We start from the raw sequence: 19,580 nt of genomic DNA on the forward strand, positions 1-19,580 counted from the left end.
TTGTTTCAACGGGCCTTTCGATGGGTGTCACGAACTTTGGCAGAGATGCAGGGTATCATAGGTTAGGATGGGTTGACACAGCGAGGCTCCCCTCGTGAAAGGAGCCTTAACAAGCAAACAGACACTTGATGAGCCATGAGCAAGGAGTTTGCCCCTTAGGGGGATCCACTGTCCGCACATGGATGCCACCTGTCCTGATGCACAACCACGGCCCTGGGAAGCACACTGACCAGGCCGCTGCCTGTCTACACAGATTCGCAGCCAGTGTAGTGGGAAAGGGGGGCACTGGTTTCCAGTCTCCCCATCCCAGGCAAGGTTTACCAAAATGAAGAATCCAGTGGGGCTGATGAAGGCATCGCAGCTGTTGGGGTCAGAGGCAAGCTGTGGACAGATGCAGACGGCCCCAATCTCACTTCCCAAGGAGGAAAATCTCTGTCTGAGGCAGACCCCATAAATGACAATAGAACCGAAGACAGGCACTGGGCCTCGGGGGTGCCCTCGTTCACGTCCATCTCCCCAAGCCCCAGCTGAGGGCAGAGGAGGAGGCCCCATGGAGGAAGCCAGGGCTTGTCCCACGCTTTGCCCCGGCCCAGGGCCATCATCAGGACCCAGATTAGAGCCCCATGCTGCTGCTCCTCCAAGTCTCCAATGTCCCCCTCGTGCAACCAGGGCCGGGCGCCCCAAGATTCACCTGCATGGAGCCACCGCAGGAAACGGAAATGCAGGGCCTCGTGCATGCACCTGCACCCTGACGCAGGCACACGGATTCAAGGACATCCTGGGAGCCACGCGGAGATTGAGGTGAGCAAAACCGGCACCCGAATTAAACTGACAGGGCAACCTCTCAGGACCTGGCCCTGCCTCACTGCCTGTGGACCCCATCAAGATGCAGGAGGGCGCACAGTGAGGGGCCTCTGTTGCCCCCAACTGCCTGCCAGAGAAACCAAGCAATTTGCAGATTGTTTTACAAAGTTATTAGGGCGACTGAAAATTCAAGCCACTAAATTATGCATAATAACCTAATAGCAAAATTCCCTTCTTGATGATAATTAAGCGGATTATAAATAAGCATCTGCTCTTAAGCATATATTTAAGGAAAGCGCAGCTTTTCTTACATAATTCTGTTACTTCATCAGACCAGAAATGCACTAGGTTCTAACCAGTTCTTCCTCAGACATTGACTTTAGGATCCCACAGTGGCTAAACTTCCATCTAAGGGTTTTTTTTTTTTCTTTTTTATTTATTATTATTTTTAAAAGATTTATTCACTTGAGAGAAAGAGAGAAATGGGAGTGGGGGCAGAAGGAAAGACAGAAGCAGACTCCCTGATGAGCGCAGAGGCCAACTGACTGCTGGGCTCCATTCCAGGACCCTGAGGTCATGGGCCCCATCCCAGGAGCCTGAGATCGTGGGCCCCATCCCAGGATTCTGAGATCGTGGGGCTCCATCCCAGGAGCCTGAGATCGTGGGGCCCCATCCCAGGACCCTGAGGTCGTGGGGCCCCATCCCAGAACCCTGTGATTGTGGGGCCCCATCCCAGGACCTTCCGATCATGGGCCCCATCCCAGGACCCTGAGATCATGGGGCCCCTCACAGGACCCTGAGATCATGGGCCCCATCCCAAGATCTTGAGATCGTGGGGCCCATCCCAGGACCCTGAGATTGTGGGGCTCCATCCCAGGACCTTGAGATCGTGGGGCCCCATCCCAGGATTCTGAGATCGTGGGGCCCCATCCCAGGACCCTGAGGTTGTGGGGCCCCATCCCAGAACCCTGCGATTGTGGGGTCCCATCCCAGGACCTTGAGATCGTGGGGCTCCATCCCAGGACCTTGAGATCGTGGGGCCCTATTCCAGGACCCTGAGATCGTGGGGCCCCATCCCAGGCCCCTGAGATTGTGGGGCCCCATCCAAGGACCCTGGGATCATGAGCTGAGCCCAACTCAGATGTTTAACCAACTGAGCCACCCAGGTGCCCCTTTTTTTCACTTTAATTTTTATTATTTTTTTAAAGATTTTACTTATTTATTCATGAGAGACACAGAGAAAGAGGCAGAGACATAGGCAGAGGGAGAAGCAGGCTCCATGCAGGGAGCCCGATGTCCTTTTTTTCATTTTTAAACTTGCAGTGGTTGATCGGAAAGTACTGAGCAAGAGCCATCCCATTTATTCTGTAAGAAGGCTACCTATCTACTGGTGATGTGAGGCATGCTATAAATTCTGTTCTGTTCTGTTTTTTCCTTTTTTACTTATTAGCCACAAGTCCTTGGAAGACTCCTTACCCTCTGTTTCTTAGTTTCCTCATTAGTAAAATGAGGCTTCTGTTGAAATTTTACATGAGATATTATGAGAAGTACCTCAGCGCTTAATAAATATAAATCATTACACTCATGAATATCAAAAGCTTTTGTAGCAAAATACTGTAACTATGGAAAGCAGAATTTCCCAGCTCTGCAGAATAGTATCCCATAGTCTGTCTTTTCTTGAAAGCTCTACAACTGTTTCCTACAATAGCCTGTGTCTGATTCCCCACTCTTCTAAGTGGAGCATTTGCATATATAATTAACACTCTTTCTATAGGTAGTTATGGAATGAATGTGATGCGGGAAGCAAAGGCAAAGAAAAAATCCAATTTCCTTGCTAGTTACATCCCATTGACAATTCTCTGAAATGCTGAGTGACCTTCCTCTGGAGCTTGGCTGCCTCCCTGTTGACACTTTGCTAAGGGCAACAGGCAATCTTAGCACAAACCACACTCCCCATCACACCTCCAGGACCCTGTAAGTCTACTTTAACATACAGAAATTCCTTTGGTCATGGGGCTCCATCCCAGGTCATGGGGCCCCGTAAATTTTAATAAATTATATTTATTAAAAAATAAATAAAAGCAGTTAGGCCATTTTGCTTTCTTTCCACTCCACAGTTTAGCCTGTATAGCTATATACACCCTATTAAGCAAAACTTTATAGAGCCATCATCATGTTTTCCTTACAAAATATTTCAATTATCTCTTGAAACATTTAAGATTTAGAGGATGCCAATAAATCTCCATTCTCAGAACTAGTTTTCAGAAGAGTTATATCTACAGAAGATTTCAGGAAGTTAGGACTTTTTTAAGGGCTTAACATCTTGAGTTTCATTTTAGAAGGAAAATACATTTTCTTGATATGAAGTGTTTCAAAGTCTCAGCCATTTCTCTCAGGCTTTGGATACTGGCAGTTTCATCTTTGGGAGGTCTTCTAGCCTACTTATCATCTTCTCCTTTTCATTTTCTTATTGTCGCTTCACTCACACTAGTAATCTAGGGCTTGAGTTCTAGAGATCCCATTTGAGACAGGCTAAGAAAACACAAATTAAGAGAAATAGTACACTACAGGCATCCAGAAAAGAAAGAATACTCCATACAAAGGCTACATCAGTGGTGATTTTTCATATACAGACTTCATTAAAGAAATAGGAATATTATACTTGTCTCCTATTTACACAAAAAGAGATAACATGTTTAAAATCAATAAAATAAAAAATAAAAATAAAAATAAAAAATAAAATCAATAAAGTAAAAAAATAAAAAATAAAAATAAAAAATAAAATCAATGAAATAAAAAAATAAAAATAAATAAATAAATAAATAGATAAATAAATAAATAAATAAAATCAATAAAATAATACCAATTTATTCATGAAAAACTTAGTCTGAGTTTTGGAACTACAAATTTGACAAAATGAGAATGCCAATAAGTCATTGCAGCAAAAACAAGTGGATTGAAAACAGTTTATTAAATGACATTTCTTCAGCCTGCAGAAGTAAAACACAATGAAACCTATAGATACAGAGAACAGAATGCAGGTTGCCATGGGGTGTGGGGTTGGTGGGCGAAGGAAATAGTAAAGGGGTTCCAGAGGTACAAACCTCCAGTTATAAAATAAAGAAGTCATTGGGATGTACTGTACAGTGATTGTAGTTAATAATGTTATAGTGCATGATTGGAAATTGCCCCCCAAAATCTTAAACATTCTTATCTTAAGAAATGTGTCTTTTTTTCCAATTTTGTATGTTGATGGATGGTAACTAGACTTCTTATTGTGATCATTTTGCAGTATATACAAATATCAAATCATGATGTTTTACACCTGGAACTAAAAATAATGTTGCATGTCAATTAAACCTCAATTTAAAAAAAAAAGGAAGTACCTTCAATATTTCTGTTTTTTAGTAGAAAGCTTTGTCATTTCAATCATTCCCAAACGAATCCCCAAAAGATAATCATTCATCACCCTCTGATAATACCACAGGTTCTTTTAATCTGGTTCATTTATCCAAAGATATTAAACTCTATTCCTTGATGAGTCAAGTAAGCACTTCTTTGGTATTTTGCATTCTAACTGGAGATAGCCTTGACGGAAAAAGAGAAAACTGCTAGATTTTAACTGAAAATGAGTATTGCTTCCCTGTCTCAAGAGCCATTTATTTTAACCAGTGAATATGAAACATTTATCTTGAAAAGTTCCAGCTGAATGGGCTAATCTCTGCTCTGGGGAAAGAAGATTTATTTTTGGTGGGAACATCCAGATAGACGGGAAATTACCCCAGAGGAAGAATATTTCTGTCATTTTATTTTCTACCCCAAAGCCAAAATCCTGCCACCAACAATAACCAGAGTTAAAAACCAGAATTATCATCATGGTTTCTCATTTAAAAATTGTCATTCCAAAGTTTTAAATTTCTTCTTCCATCTTCTTGATCCACCATCTTGAATAACAATATGGGTTTGGTTTGGAGATACCACAAAATTTTCAGAATACTAGAGCAATCATTTAAAACACATTATCACTTTCCCAAGATAGAGCAATAGCTCCCCAGTGTTCTTAGAATAAAATCCCGATTCCTCCTTACAAGAAGAGGAAGGCTCTATGTAGCCCCCTCTCATTACATCCTCCCTTGGTTCACATACTCCAGCCATGCTACCTGCTTTCATCCTTCAAAAGTGCCAAACTCATTCCTACCATGAGGCTTTCACATTTCCTGTTCCCCTATGTACTCTGTATGGTTGGCTCTTCTCACTTTGGTGGTCTCAGTTCAGATATTATACCCTTCAGAGATGACTTCCCTGGGCCGTTAAAGAGAGAGAGAGAAAAAGAGAGAGAGAGAGAGAATGCTTAAGTGGGAGGAGGGGCAGAGGGGGAAGCAAACTCCCCACTGAGCAAGAGCCTGATGTGGGGCTCCATTCCAGGACCCTGAGATCATGACCTGAGATGACCTGACCAAGAGTCAGATGCTCAATTGACTGAGCCACCCAGGTGCCCAAACTGTTTTCCATTTCTAAATCAATCTTTCACATAGAACCTTGATTTTTAAGAAGACAAAGTAAAGAGAAAGTAATGGAATAACTCTTCTTTTCCAAGCAGAAGTGTGAATAAACACATACACACACACACACACACACACACACACACAGACACCTCCAGACACAGAATAATAATCACCTCCTCACTCAAGCCTATCCTTCTTCTCATATCACTGCCACTAAAATTACTAATATAAATTAATAGAAGCAATATATCAAAGTGAAAAAACAAATCATCTTTTTCAAGGCAAGATGATCTTGTTTTTCTTTACAGAGCCTAGCTTTTCAAACTAATTGCATATTGTAGATGTGCCTGTAGCAAGCTGAACTATAAATAACTCACTTCCCTCCAGCTCTCTTTCCGTTGTATTCTTTTTCCTCTGAATTACTGTCAAAGCAAAGATCTAGAAAGAAAATGAGCTTATGTATTTGAGGAGAAAAGTCAACCCTGGCCCACTCCATTTTTAAGGGCTGCTTATTACCTTGGGGTGATCACAGCTTAAGTTTCTCTGTATTTATGTTAGAATTTGGACCACTTGGATAGTGTTAAACTAGTCACATGGTACATTAAAAACTTATGCTCAAAATTTCTTTAAATGTTAAGAGGAACGAAATAAAATTAAGATTTAAGAAGTGGTACAGACTCTTGAATATAATAAACATTTTAGCTCAATCAGGAATTCTGTGGTCTGATCAAGTAATTTACACAAAGGTGTGCCACTAGTGTTCCTTGGCTGCCCATATAATTACTCAGGTCTCTGGCTCTGTGGAGAGCTTTCTCCTCCTGTGTGTCCCTGTGTCGAATCTCCCTGACCTCCTCCTACAATAATATTTGTGACTGCATTTTGGGCTCACCAGATGATATCCAAATTAGTCTCCCATCTCAAGATCCTGAAATGATCTGCAAACATTTTCAAAATCCTTTTTTGCCCCCATATAAAGCAACATTCACAGGTTCCAGGAATCAGGGGTGTTATTTTGGGGGGTACAGCATTATTCACCCTGCCACATTACCCTGACTAATGTATCAGTTCAGACTATAGAGACAAGGCCTTGTTTCTGATAAATAAAACCTTCATAATTAATCAAATAAATCTGGCACAGCAGAATGGGCAGTGGAAAGTGCTGCCTCATAGTTACTTCTGAAAATATGAAAACCTACTGAGTTGTGAGTTCTTCTCACAAACCTGTTATACCACTAGCTCTATGATTTATCACACATTGTAAAATACAGCTTTTATCACACATGATTATTTGACATGCCTTATGATTTACTTTTGTAGTTACAAGATTTTCTCATTCCTTGAGAAGGAGCTAGGTATTAGGAGTAACAGAACATTTGCACCCAATTTTAGTATCTATACCTAGATGGTTCTTATACTTCTTTGTATTTCTAGTAACCATTTCAAGTATAAGAAAATATAATTCCTCTTATGCATGTTGTAAAGCAGAATTTGGAAAATAGATCAGTTTGGTTTATGCATTTTGATAGATCTCATGATCATATCTGTAACTCAGAAGCACTGTTTGGGAGAGAGGAAACTAACCAGAGAACAGAATACTTACTACTATATAGTAAGTAAATGCAAGGCACCTGAGTGACTACGGAGTTTCCCTTTACTCTTGACCTTACAGAAATAAAATTTTAAAAAACATTATAAAACACTGATATTAACAATTGCATGCCACAACTTAATATGTTTAGATGAAATGCACAAATTATTAGAAAGACACAAACTACAAAAACTGACTCAGAGAGAGAGAGAGAGAGAGAGAACACAAGAGAAAATATGAGTGGACCTAAAGTAAGGAAATATATTGTTAGGAACTTTTAAAACTTTCCATAGAGAAAAACCCAAGCCCAGATGGCTTCACTGATGAATTCTACTAAATGTTTAAAGTAGAATCAATTTCTTAAACTTCCAAAAAATAGAAGTGGAGGGGGTATTTTCTAGTCCATTCTTTGAGACTATTATTACCCTGATACCAAAACCAGACGAAGACATCACAAGAAAAGAAAACTGCAGACCAAGATCTCCATGGATACAGACATAAAAAATCCTCAACAAAATAGTAGCAAACCAAATCCATATAAAAAATGTTATATATAACAAATATTGTAATTTATCCCAGTAACATAAGGTTGGTTAGACATGCAAAAATCCACAAATTTAATAATACCGTATCAATAGAACAAATGACAAAAACATATGAGCATTTCATTAGATCAAAAAAAAAAAAAAAAAAGAACCATTTGGTAAAATCCGACAGCTCTCTTTAAGATAAAACCAATAAAAAAAAAAAAAAAAAAAAAAAAAAAAAAACTAGTAACACCAGGGGACAATTTCAACTTGGTAAAGTGCATCGATGAAAATGCCATGGACTTTATAATGGTGAAAGAAGGACAGCTTTCCCACAGATCAGAAACAAGAGAAGAATGCCTATTGTTGCCACTATTATTCAGCACTGTACAAGAGATTATAGCCAGGGCAATTAGGGGAAAGAAGAGAGAGAGAAAGGGAGAAGGGGGAAGGGAAGGGAAGGGAAAGGAAGGGAAGGGAAGGGAAGGGAAGGGAAGGGAAGGGAAGGGAAGGGAAGGGAAGGGAAGGGAAGGGAAGAAAGGAGGAAGGAGGAAGGAAGGAAGGAAGGAAGGAAGGAAGGAAGGAAGGAAGGAAGGAAGGAAGGAAGGAAGGATGAGGTAGGGAGGTCGGTCATCTGATTGAAAATTAAGAAGTAAAGTTATCTCTATTTATAGATGATGTGATTTTGTTTATAGAAAATCCTTAAGAATACACAAATAGCTACTGGAACTAATAATAATAAGCAACTTTAACAAGGTCTCAGTGTTCAATGTTCAAAATAATTTGTATTTTTACACTATCGATGAACAATATAAAATGTAATTAAGGAAACTATTCCATTTACAAAAGCATCAGGAATAATAAAATACTTCGGAATGAATTTAATGAAAGAGTAAGACTTAGTCTAGAATATTGTTGAAACAACTTAAAGAATATCTAAACAGTGCCCCTGAGTGGTTCAGTGGTTGAGCGTCTGCCTTTGGGTCAGGTCGTGAACCCAGGGTCTTAGGATTGAGTCCTGCATTGGGCTCCCTGCAGGGAGCTTGCTTCTCCCTCTGCCTGTGTCTCTGCCTCTGTGTGTGTGTGTCTTTCATGAGTATGTAAAGAAAATCTTAAAAAAAAAAAAAAGAATATCTAAACAAGTGTCAAGACCTAAGATGATAATTTTCCCCAAACTGATCTACATTTTTAATGTCATTTAGATGAAAACCCCAGTTTCTCTTCTGCAGAAATTGACAAGTGGATCACAAAATTCATATAGAAATGCAAGGGACCCTCAGTAGCCAAAACAATGTTGAAAAAGGAACAAAGTTGAAGGACACACAACCCAATTTCAGGTTTTACTATAAAGTTACAGTATGAAGACAAAATGGGACTAGCATAAGGAAAGACACATAGATCAATGGAACTGAATTAGGAGTTCAGAAGTAAAACCTCACATTTATAGTCAATTAATTTTTAACAAGCATTAAATCTTGTCTTTCAATAATACAAGTCAATAGGAAAGTAAAAATCTTTTCAAAAAGTAGTTCTGTGACAACTGAATATCTCCATGCCAAAGAATGAAGTGGGATCCCTCCCTCACACTACGAATAAAAATTAACTCAAAATGGATCAAAGACCGTAGCAATTACTTTTCCTGCATGGAAAAGCTAAAACAATAAAATATTTAGGAGACCTTGGAGAAGGCACTGGTTTCTTAAATATGACATCAAAAAGATAAACAGCAAAAAAAAATAGACAAACTGTATTTCATCAAAATTTAAAACTTTTGTGCTTGAAGAACACGTAAAGAAAGTGAAAGACAATCCAGTGAATGGGAGGAAATATGTGTATACCATGTGCCCATTAAGGGACTTGTATAGATTAGATAAAGAACTCTTACAACTCATATAAAAAAATAACCCAATTAAAAAAATAGGCAAAGGATCTGAATAGACATTTCTCCAAAGAAGATATATAAATGCCCTATAAACATATGAAAATATTCTCAGCATCACTAGCCACTAGGGAAATGGAAATCAAAACCACAATGAGATACCACTTCCTTATAGGATTTGGAGTCCCTGACCTGGAATCCTTCATTTATCAACAGAAGCTAATTCCATCTATCTTGAGGTGACTATACTGCCACCTTCCTATGAAGCTGGTACTACTTTACATATAACTTACATGTCTGAAGTTGCAGAAAACATGCCATTTCCCTGAGTACTAATTTGCTAAAAGCCAATTTCATGTTTCTTCCCCCTTTGGCTTTTCCCTAAGCAGAGCAGTCCCATCTCCTTGCTCTAGTCCCAGTGAAATCATGGAAAAACAAACAGAACTATTAGGTGCAGGGAAATTATGGGGAAAAATACAGCTATTCTTCAGAAGAGCTATAAACTTTAATATATGCATTAAAGACATGCATATTTGGCTAACTGATCATTCAGGAAATTGTCAAGTCAATGAACTGGGTCTTGTGGATTAGATATTAGCAAATGGACCTAGACTCCAAGTTACAATGTGTATTGGGGAGAGAAGTGGGAGGACACCAGAACTGGGCAGCAGGGAACACCAGTCAGTAGATTGGACAGAAATGTTCCAGGAGACAAAGTGGAGGCAAGGTTGCAAGCTTTCCAACCCAAAATGCACTTACATGTTAGAAGACTTAGCCAATTTCCTGTCTATAGTGCTGGTGTTGGGGTTGGGGGAGGGGATTAGGGGAGGAGTGCAAGGGCCATCCAGTGTGGAAACAAAGTCAGCGCGTCTCTGGTGTAGCCAGGGAACACAGAGCGTAGGGCAAAGTAACTTGAGTGAGTGTTAGGAACTGCACAAAGGCTGAGATTTTACTCTATTTGCGAGTTAGAAAACCTGAATCTTTTATGGTGGGCTCTAGGCAAGTCTTCCTGGGGTGCCCCGGAGAGAAATATCACTTTGATACCAGACGATAAGCAAACATGACCACTGCTCCCGAGGGAGACACTATCTCTATTATCCAACCAAGGCTCTTCGATACACAAATGTCTTTGAACAGATATTCCAGAACAAAAGCCACTGGTGCCTCTGCTCCAGTGCAGAAATGTAAAGACGTGTGAAGAGTTATCACCCAATGGACAGGATTTCAGGTTAGTATTTACTCTTACCCAGCATTATGGTGCATGGACCAAACAATTATTTTTCCCCAATACCAGTGGGAACCAGATAAAATCTCTGAGGTCCTTTTGGTTTTGAGAAAGAAAATTCTAAGAGACAAAGGCTCACCTTAATTCCTGGCTCCTAGCTTCTGATCTGGCTCTTAATCTTTCCTGATTTTCTGCTTTCTTTACTTGCTCGGCTCTACACTGAGTTCCATTCTGTTTCTTTTAGTCTTTGATTAACTTCATGATTAAACAACAATAGGAAAGCACTGATGTTATTATATTATCTACCTGAATCTTTGTTTACACTGGCTCACCACAGCCATTCCACACAGAATGCCTTGTATAAAATGCAATTTCAGTTTTGTGCACTGTTAATTCAGCTACAGTCCATAAGTACGTGCTCCAGAAGACAATTCTTCAAGATTCTTCATTTGTAAAATAAGAAGGGAAAAAAAAAAAAGAAGGTTCCCTATGTTCTAAACAACTATTATAAACCAGTAGTTGGGGTGGTGGTATTATTCTTTGAAAATATTTTTTTGTAATTCCTTCATTTTGGAGGAAAGAAAGGTAAATATCAGATATGCATATCAGGGGTGCCTGGGTGGCTCTGTGGGTGAAGCATCACCCTTCGGTTCAGGTCATGATCCCGGGGGCCTGGGATTGAGTCCCGCATCGGGCTCCCTGCTCAGTGAGAAGTCTGCTTTTCCCTCTCCCTCTGCCCCCACTGCTTGTGCTCTTTCTCTCTCTTGCTCTCTCTTTATCTCAAATAAGTGAAATCTTTCTATAAATATGCTTATCAAAGGACCATCGCCCTTTTCTCACAAGTCATCCAAAAATGCAGATGACTCATGGAACACGGTCTCCAACAATATTCACTCATTTCTATAGAATCTTGGCTTCTGGAGAAATTCCCCACGAGGGTGCCCCTGCATTAGTCATTGTTAGTGATTGGCTGACAGACACTGTGACCCAATCTGTTCAATTTTTCTCATTCATAATTTAAGTAATCCTTACTATTAACAAGTCTCCACACCTCAGTACTGACCTCAAACATGTCCCCATGTGACCCATGTGACCAGGCCTAGCCAGCTGAACACACCTTATAAACCATCAGAGTCTACTTTATGAAAGCCAGGTGGCTTTCTCCCTACGTTTCTGTCAGAACTTCTCTACTTGTCTGAAAACCTTTTGCCCACCCAGGAAGAATGTCAGTACTAGTTGTTACAATGGAACAGAGCGGAGGCTGACCACTAGACTGGCCAAGAATCCTCCCCTCATGCAGGAGACCTAGCACAACCAATGCACCGCTTAGGCAGCTACCCTGGAGCCCACTGTTCGCTGCTCAGCCTCAACTTCCATCCAATTATTTTCTCCCCATTTCCAGGCCATAGGAATTCTATTATTCTCCAATTGGCCATACATTTGGTTAATGTGTTTACTATGAATTCTCATGGATATCCCTCAAATTTGCTAACTGGCAGTGAGGATTTCATCCTCCATCTTTCAAAAAGCCAAGCTCCTGTCATGAAAATTATCACAAAAGCTGTCGAGGACTTTGAAGAGTCTACCATTTTACTGCACCTGCAAGCTAGCTCTTTCACAGATGCTGACAGGTGATCTACGAGGCTCCTGGTTCAGAGACAAGGGCAACATTCCTTTCTGGCAGCAGCAGTAACTAGAGTATCAGCATCACAGAAGGAAACATTATCTCCACCGTCCAAGACTGGTCACTTTACAAATCTCCTTGAAAAGAGAGTTCAAAGCCAGAGGCAATTAGTATCTTGCTCAAAAGAGGTACGAAAAAACATGAAAAAAAAAATCACTGGGAATAATTTCCTCACAGAAGGTTATGTAATGATTAATTCTAGCAAACTATTCATGTAAGACAAAATGTCCAGAGAAGGAAGTTACTTAAAGTCATGTCTGTGTCTCAGTAATAAGTCCATTTTAAAATATTACTTTCTGAAAACTTTCCACGATTCTCATAGAACCGGCTTTGCATATGGAAGCTTAAATTTCATCCAATTGCTCCAGAACTTGCTTGGCTTCAAAACTGGCAGATTTCACTAAAGAAGATCATCAAACGTGTCAGAGACAGCTCTGAGCTGTTAACTGTGACAACAGTTCAAATCTTGGGATTTAAATGGCAGAGGATGTTTCAGTGAAAGTTTAGACTTCAACGACTTGTGTTCTTAGAGAAGAAAGTAGCCTACAGTGAGCATCTTTCCTCCAGTCTTCAAAAATAGAATCTTCCAAGGGATGGGGTCCAGAGCTACCATTTAAATAGTTCCAAAATAGTGATAGTCTCCCTTCCTTACGTGAGCAACTTAGGTATTATTACGTCCCTTCTTTGAGTTAAAGCATGGAGGATACCTGCTAAAGTAGGACTCATATTATTTGGAGAAAGTGTCAATAGCATCCACAACCATAAGTCAGTCAACGGGATCACATTGGCAAGAAGACAGGGGAAAGTAGTTTAGGTCACACTGGGGAAGGGGACTAGCAAAGGGCCCTGCAGAAGCCATGCCGTCCACAGGGACCCTGTGTGTGCCCGGGACAGAGTCCGACGCAGGAAAAAGCAATGTTTGAAAAGGAGACGAGACAGAGAATAAAACCCCAAAGGAATATGGGGTGAAACTAAGACATTATCGGCATCGCTTCTGATGAAAGCCTTACTTCTAAGTGGGAAATAAATGACAATGAGTGTTGAGTCCCTGTTGTAAGGCCTCTACGTTTGTTGTTTTATCTAATTCACAGGAATGGGCTGCAGAAAGCAATCCTGTTAACCCGGTTTTGCAGGGAAAGCTGATATTTAGTGAGGCTTACAGGAGTTAATGGTATCACACAAGTGACCACAAGCCACACCAGGATTCCAACCCAAAAGGTGCCATTTCAGAGCCCGACCTCTCAGTAGCTACGTCATATGTTAATAATGTCAATAGTTCTTGCAGGGGTTCAGCTGTGTCTCAAAATGGAAAAAGTGGCCAAGAGACTTACAAAGTTTGGGGCCGGGCTGTAGTGTTGTAGTTTTTCTTACAAGACAAGGCACTGACTGGGGCCGGGGAGAGTTCCTGGCATCAGAGTTCTCAGCAGTAAGGTGGGAATCTCGAAGTACACTAATGAGCAAGCTCAACTAGATACATGCACTATTTTTTCTTGGAACAAAGGTTTATCTTTCAAGATGGAGTATTTCCTGAAGCAAGAAACTAGGTTACTTTTGCTTATTCCTGTATTCCTTAATAAAAGGGGTCGGGTGGGTTGGAAATCTTCCAGTAATGTTCAGCAGAGTCAGTAACAGTCACGGTCTCACTTCTTATTACGTGTTATCTAAAATAAAACAGGCTTGAAAGAAGGGATTAAGAGGGGTTTCCACTCTTATTCCTCGGGATAAGAGTCTTTTTGTTTTCAGAATTAAAATTCCCATGGAGCACAGCCATTTGCACTAACCTAAGTCTTTTAAAATCACAGAACACTGCCCTGCGTGGTTGCTGATACAAATCACGCAGCCACACTAATGCTTGGTGGCTAATGACTAGGCCTTTGCTGCTGATTCTGCTTCGTTACGTGTGATTTGCACATCGGGCAAGAGGAGTCTGCTTTAAGCTGCTGTGAATAGGGAAGAAAAATAGGGATTCTGTGGTCTGTGTGCAAACTAAACAAACTAATGTGAGCTTTAATGTGAAACAAACCAGGGCTGGATTTTCCAGTCTTAACCTCTTCGGAGTATGTGTGATCTGGAAAATTTAACTTCTCCAGACACCTGTTTCCTCATTGGTAAGATGAGGATAATAGTGATGTTATCTACCCCCCAGGGCTGCAGTAAGAACAGAGGAGATAACATATGTAAAACTCACCTCTGGGCAACCCGGTGGCTCAGTGGTTTAAGGCCGCCTTCAGCCCAGGGAGTGATCCTAGAGACCTGGGATCCAGTCCCACATCAGGCTCCCTGCATGGAGCCTGCTTCTCCCTCTGCCTAGGTCTCTGTCTCTGTCTCGCTCTTTGTGTCTCCCATGAATAAATAAAAAATATTAAAAAAAAAATCACCTCTGCTCATAGTTGAAGCCCATATAGTGTTAAGAATATTGAGTAACAGGATTCAGATTAGTGCTGATTATTGTTCACTTATTAATATTAACTTGAGACTGAAAAAGAGGAGACAAAGAGGTACACATGGTAATAGGGTTGGATTGAAGAACCCAGCGCTGTCTCACAACCAAACTAATCATTACATTACATTATCCATGTAAACATAAAGACATTACATTACATTCTTTAGTCTGGCAGGTGTCACACTCCAACCCATAATTTGCAACTGTTGATGCAACACTGCAATAATACTGCGTACTTTGGGGTCTTTGCATCTAGATCGCTATATGCAATATATATCTACTCTAAAATTTACATTAAAAAATAAAATTCGATGAACCAATAATTTTTAAAAGACTTGCGAGAATCCAATTATTCCTTCTGCATCCAAGATATTAAACTCATCATTATAAGCCTTGATCCACTTGTAATAGTATCAGTGAAGTTCAAAATTCTATCCTGCAGCAAAATTCTTTCTTGATGAGAAGCTGAAGCTAATTGAAGTTCATGGGAGTCGGGTATGAGTGAATGATGTCAGTCTTTGGTCTCAGATAAGATTCGTTCTATTTCCTCTTCATCCAAGGAAGCTTCTCAGTTGCTTTCATCTGCCGGCAGAGTGCTGAATACTGATGAGACAAGGTTCCATCTAACCTCAGTGATTAATGTGTGGCCAACTCACTTGGATTTTAAACACAGAGTTTGCATTTCCATGGGGTCAGTTAATCTGTCAAAACCAATCATTTTCTTTCCACGGACAGAACAAGCCAGGTCCTGAACCATGTGCCCTACTGTGACGTGATGTGTATTTTTGGTAATAATTCAACTCTTTTTTAATGAAGAGTGCGTTTTGAAGTTGTTGACAAAGAGAAAAGGGACAGAACTGAATATCACTGGAGAAGTACAGGAAACAACAATAAATAGAGTTATCATCACATCCAGAGAGGTGAATTCGGGCTGGCTTTGTCTTATAGTTTAGTTTCCAGAAAGCCATGTATCCATGTCCTTGCCAATATTGGGGATTTTTTTCCTCTTTGTTTAATGGAAATTTTCTACAACCCCCCCCCAAAATATATATATATATTACAGAGAAATAGAGTTGTAGAGCTCTGTATAAGACTTTGTTGTTGAAAACAGCCAAGTGACAGGAACTCGGGAAAATTAAATTGCATCTGTTTCCTGCAAGCAAGGTGAGCAGGTGTATCGATGTTTGGGAAATGGATGGGGAATGAGCAGAGAGGGAATATAGGTACAAATACACACAGCTCAAAAGCAGGATTGTTCTTTCCCTCCTTCTCCTGTCCTCTGGGTCCCTAAAGTTATGCAGGACCCTACCAAGTGTGCACACACATACCTTCCAAAACACTGAAGAAGACAGTTTCCAGCCATGACCCATTGCACTTCCAATGTCTGTTGGACTTCTGTCTGTTACCAGACGGTGAGTTTCTCAACCCAGGATTTATCTTTATATTTATATCAAGTAGCACATTGTTGATTCATGAGATTTTTTTTTGTTTTGCTTTGTGTTTAATTCAAAAATAACAAGGAATATTATTCCCTCTCTTCTCCCAGGGCGGAAAAAAAAAAAAAAAGTCAGGTACAGCTTTATAAGTGAAGATGGGCCACTACTACAAAGTTGTTTCCCATGTTGACTTGGCAACTAAAATGGTACCATGTCTACCCTGGGCTTGCGGGCATAGATCAGTGATTTTTGGCAGGTAGTTCCTGGTCCAACATTATGAGCATCACCGGGAGACTTAAATTCTCACCCAAGACCTCCTAGATCAGAAACTACGTGGACAACGTAGTTGCACAGTCCTGCAGGCTGTGTTGTGATGAGCCTTCCAGGGTTCTGACGCATGCTAATGTTGAGAACCCTTGCCCCACCATGTCTCTGACAATCAAAACAGAGCAGATGCTTTGGGTGAGGAAGAAGAACACGCATGTTATGACAGTGTGGTCCAAGCACTGTCAGAGTGCTGGACCCCCAACTCAGAGAAACAAGAACTGAAGAGGTTCGCCGACCAATGAAACTGTGGAACCTTCCAAAGCTGGTTAAATCATTCAATAATACTAAGGACCCTGTTTCTCTCTGTTTCTTCTCTCTGCCCCTCACCTTCACCTTGTACCTCCAGGCAACCAAACACAATCAACTATGGGCAAGAGATGCAGACAACTTGAATTTGTGGAGTAAGACTAGAGGGAAAATGATGGTAGTTGTCGTCTCTGGCCAGTGGGACTATGGATGCCCTTCGGTCCCCTCTGTTTATGATGCTATGTCTTCAGATTTATCCCCAAGGACATGTATCACATTTATACTTACTAAAACCAGGAAAAGGCGGCAATTAGGAGGGAAGGGACACAGGAAGGTCACAGAAGGAAAGGAAATCAGGAAAGACAGAAACAGAAAGAGGGAGAAAGAGACAGAGGGAATAAGAAAAGGATGAAAAAAATCCTTCTTTTTAATTTTTTTTCTTCCGGATTTCTCCATAATGCAAGCACACCGCCCTTGGCCTTCACCAAGCCTGCAGAAATCAGTTATTGTGGCGGATGCGGGACGCACCTACATCCGTGCACCTGGATTAGAACAGGCTGCATGTGAAATTGGTGTGGGCTCCGTCGCCTCTCACTTAGAGGCAGCTGTTTTTACTTGAACAGAGTTTTCAGGGATGGAAAACTGTCTGCAAAAATTTTAATTACATTTAATAAACAATGATTGTGTCCTATTCACGGCAGTATTATTTTCGCAGTTTTCTTTCTTCCATCTGGAGATAATAACAAGATTAGCTTGTGGATAGCTTTCAGTACACTTCCCATAACCCGATATTTATGTTTTTATAACGTGTCAATTATCCAGCAGGATTCCTCTATAAATAATAGAAAAAAAACACAGAGAGAAAGTACGTTATTCTGTGTTTCATATGAAAAAACTATATGCCTTTCATTAAACTGGGCTTCCATTCTTTTCCAGAAAATAAATAAATAAATCGCTACAATGTATTTTTCATAGCAGGGACAGATAGCGGTGACACTCCATTATTAAAGTAGCATTTTGTGAGCTTGTGTTTCATGGCATATTCTAGAAACACGCTTTTTTTTTTTAAGTGCCGAAAGTCACATTTCTACTAGATGACAATCTTTTCTGAGGAAATGTGCACTTGGTGTTCCCATCCAGTAGCCAGATTTACATATTTCTATGACTTTTTATCTTTACTAAATGCTCAAAAATTGTTGGTCTTAAAATTTTTTGCTCTGAGGCAAAAACGTAAATCCTAGTCCATGTTTTCTGGTGCTCAGAGCCAGGCACCTGTGCTTCTCACTGTGTGGCAGGGTGATGTGCTGCGCACACGGCCAGCATCCCCGGAGGTGTCAGGGGTGCACTGTTCAAGTAGGATAACAGGAAACTGCTTCCTCCCTTGGGGGCACTCTGGACACTTGTCCAGGAAACACTTTGTTTGAGTCAGGGCTTGACAAGCCTGCTGACCATGGAAACCTCTAGATGCATACTGACTATGCATCCGCTCCACGGATCACATCTGTAGAATTTTGCTTTCGACCCTACTTTACCTTTGCTCTCTTAAAAAACTGCCTGCCTCGCTCTAAAATGTGATGCTTTTAGTGACTTAATAGTACAATTTTCCCAAAGGGATTTGCAGTGCACCAAAGCCTTCTAAACTTCACCTGCCCCTTTGGGGAGGTAGTCCCTCCATCTGTCCACATGCTGCACACCTCCCCCTGCGGGGGGTCGTCCTTCCATCTGTCCACATGCTGCACACCTGCCCCTCTGGGGAAGTAGTCCGTCCAGCTGTCCACATGCTGCACACATGCCCCTGCGGGGGGTCGTCGATCCATCTGTCCACATGCTGCACACCTGCCGCTCTGGGGGGGTAGTCCATCCAGCTGTCCACATACTGCACACCTGCCCCCTCCAGCAGGTGGCCCATCCTTCTGTCCACATGCACACCTGCCCCTGAGGGGGGTCGTCCGACCTTCTGTCCACATGCTGCACACCTACCCTCCGGGGGGTAGTCTGTTCATCTGTCCACATGCTGCACACCTGCCCCTCTGGGGGGATAGTCCATCCATCTGTCCACATGCTGCACACCTACCCCTCTAGCGGGTAGGCTGTCCATCTGTCCACATGCTGCACACCTGCCCCCCTCTGGAGGGTAGTCTGTCTACTTGTCCACAAGCTGGTTTTTCCTGAGCCTGGACTGTTGAAGATGCTTGCTTCCCTTTGTTTCCATCAGGGTTAAGCATAGCAGTGGGTGTCCTCTCTTCTGAAGGTCCTGTCACTTATTAGTAGTTATATAAATGTATTTTTGTCCTCAGCTGTCTGTTGCTTTAAAAATAGGCTATGATTATGTCACTTGTTTGTGTTATTAGTGTGAGAATCACAGTCTCTTATGACCTTCTTTGTCCGAAATAGAGGTGTTTGCTGTGTACTTTTTATTCAGAAAAGTTTTATTCTTAGGACTCAAAGTGGGGTCACAAATCAGACTTATTCCTGTGTACCCTCCAAAACTAAAAAAAAATCTACAAAATAAATGCTCTGTGGCTTATGACAGAGTCCCTCAAATTGTGAGTTTTGTGCTTACACTCAGTTGAGCTAGTGATGAGTTTACTGAAGTAGAAGACTAAGAAGCGGAGAAAGCAGATGAGAAGAGAAGAGAAGGAGAAAGACTAATAAGGAAAGAAAAGAAGGAAAAGGTTATAGTTTAGCCAACCATACATTTGGCAAAGTTTATTTTTCTCTTGAATTTGCCTCTGGGATTGGGATAAAGGCCTCATACTCCTATGTACATGGCTCTTATTTCACTATGTCCATGAAGGATTGGAACTCTCCTTGACAAGCACTATCATCGATTCATACAATTAAAATACCTTTGATTCTAAACTTCTTATAATGTACACTATATAAACTTTTGAATTCTCATTCTCTGATCTTTAA

The sequence above is a fragment of the Vulpes vulpes genome, chromosome 10 (genome assembly GCF_048418805.1).
Source record: "Vulpes vulpes isolate BD-2025 chromosome 10, VulVul3, whole genome shotgun sequence".
Taxonomy (NCBI): Eukaryota; Metazoa; Chordata; class Mammalia; order Carnivora; family Canidae; genus Vulpes; species Vulpes vulpes.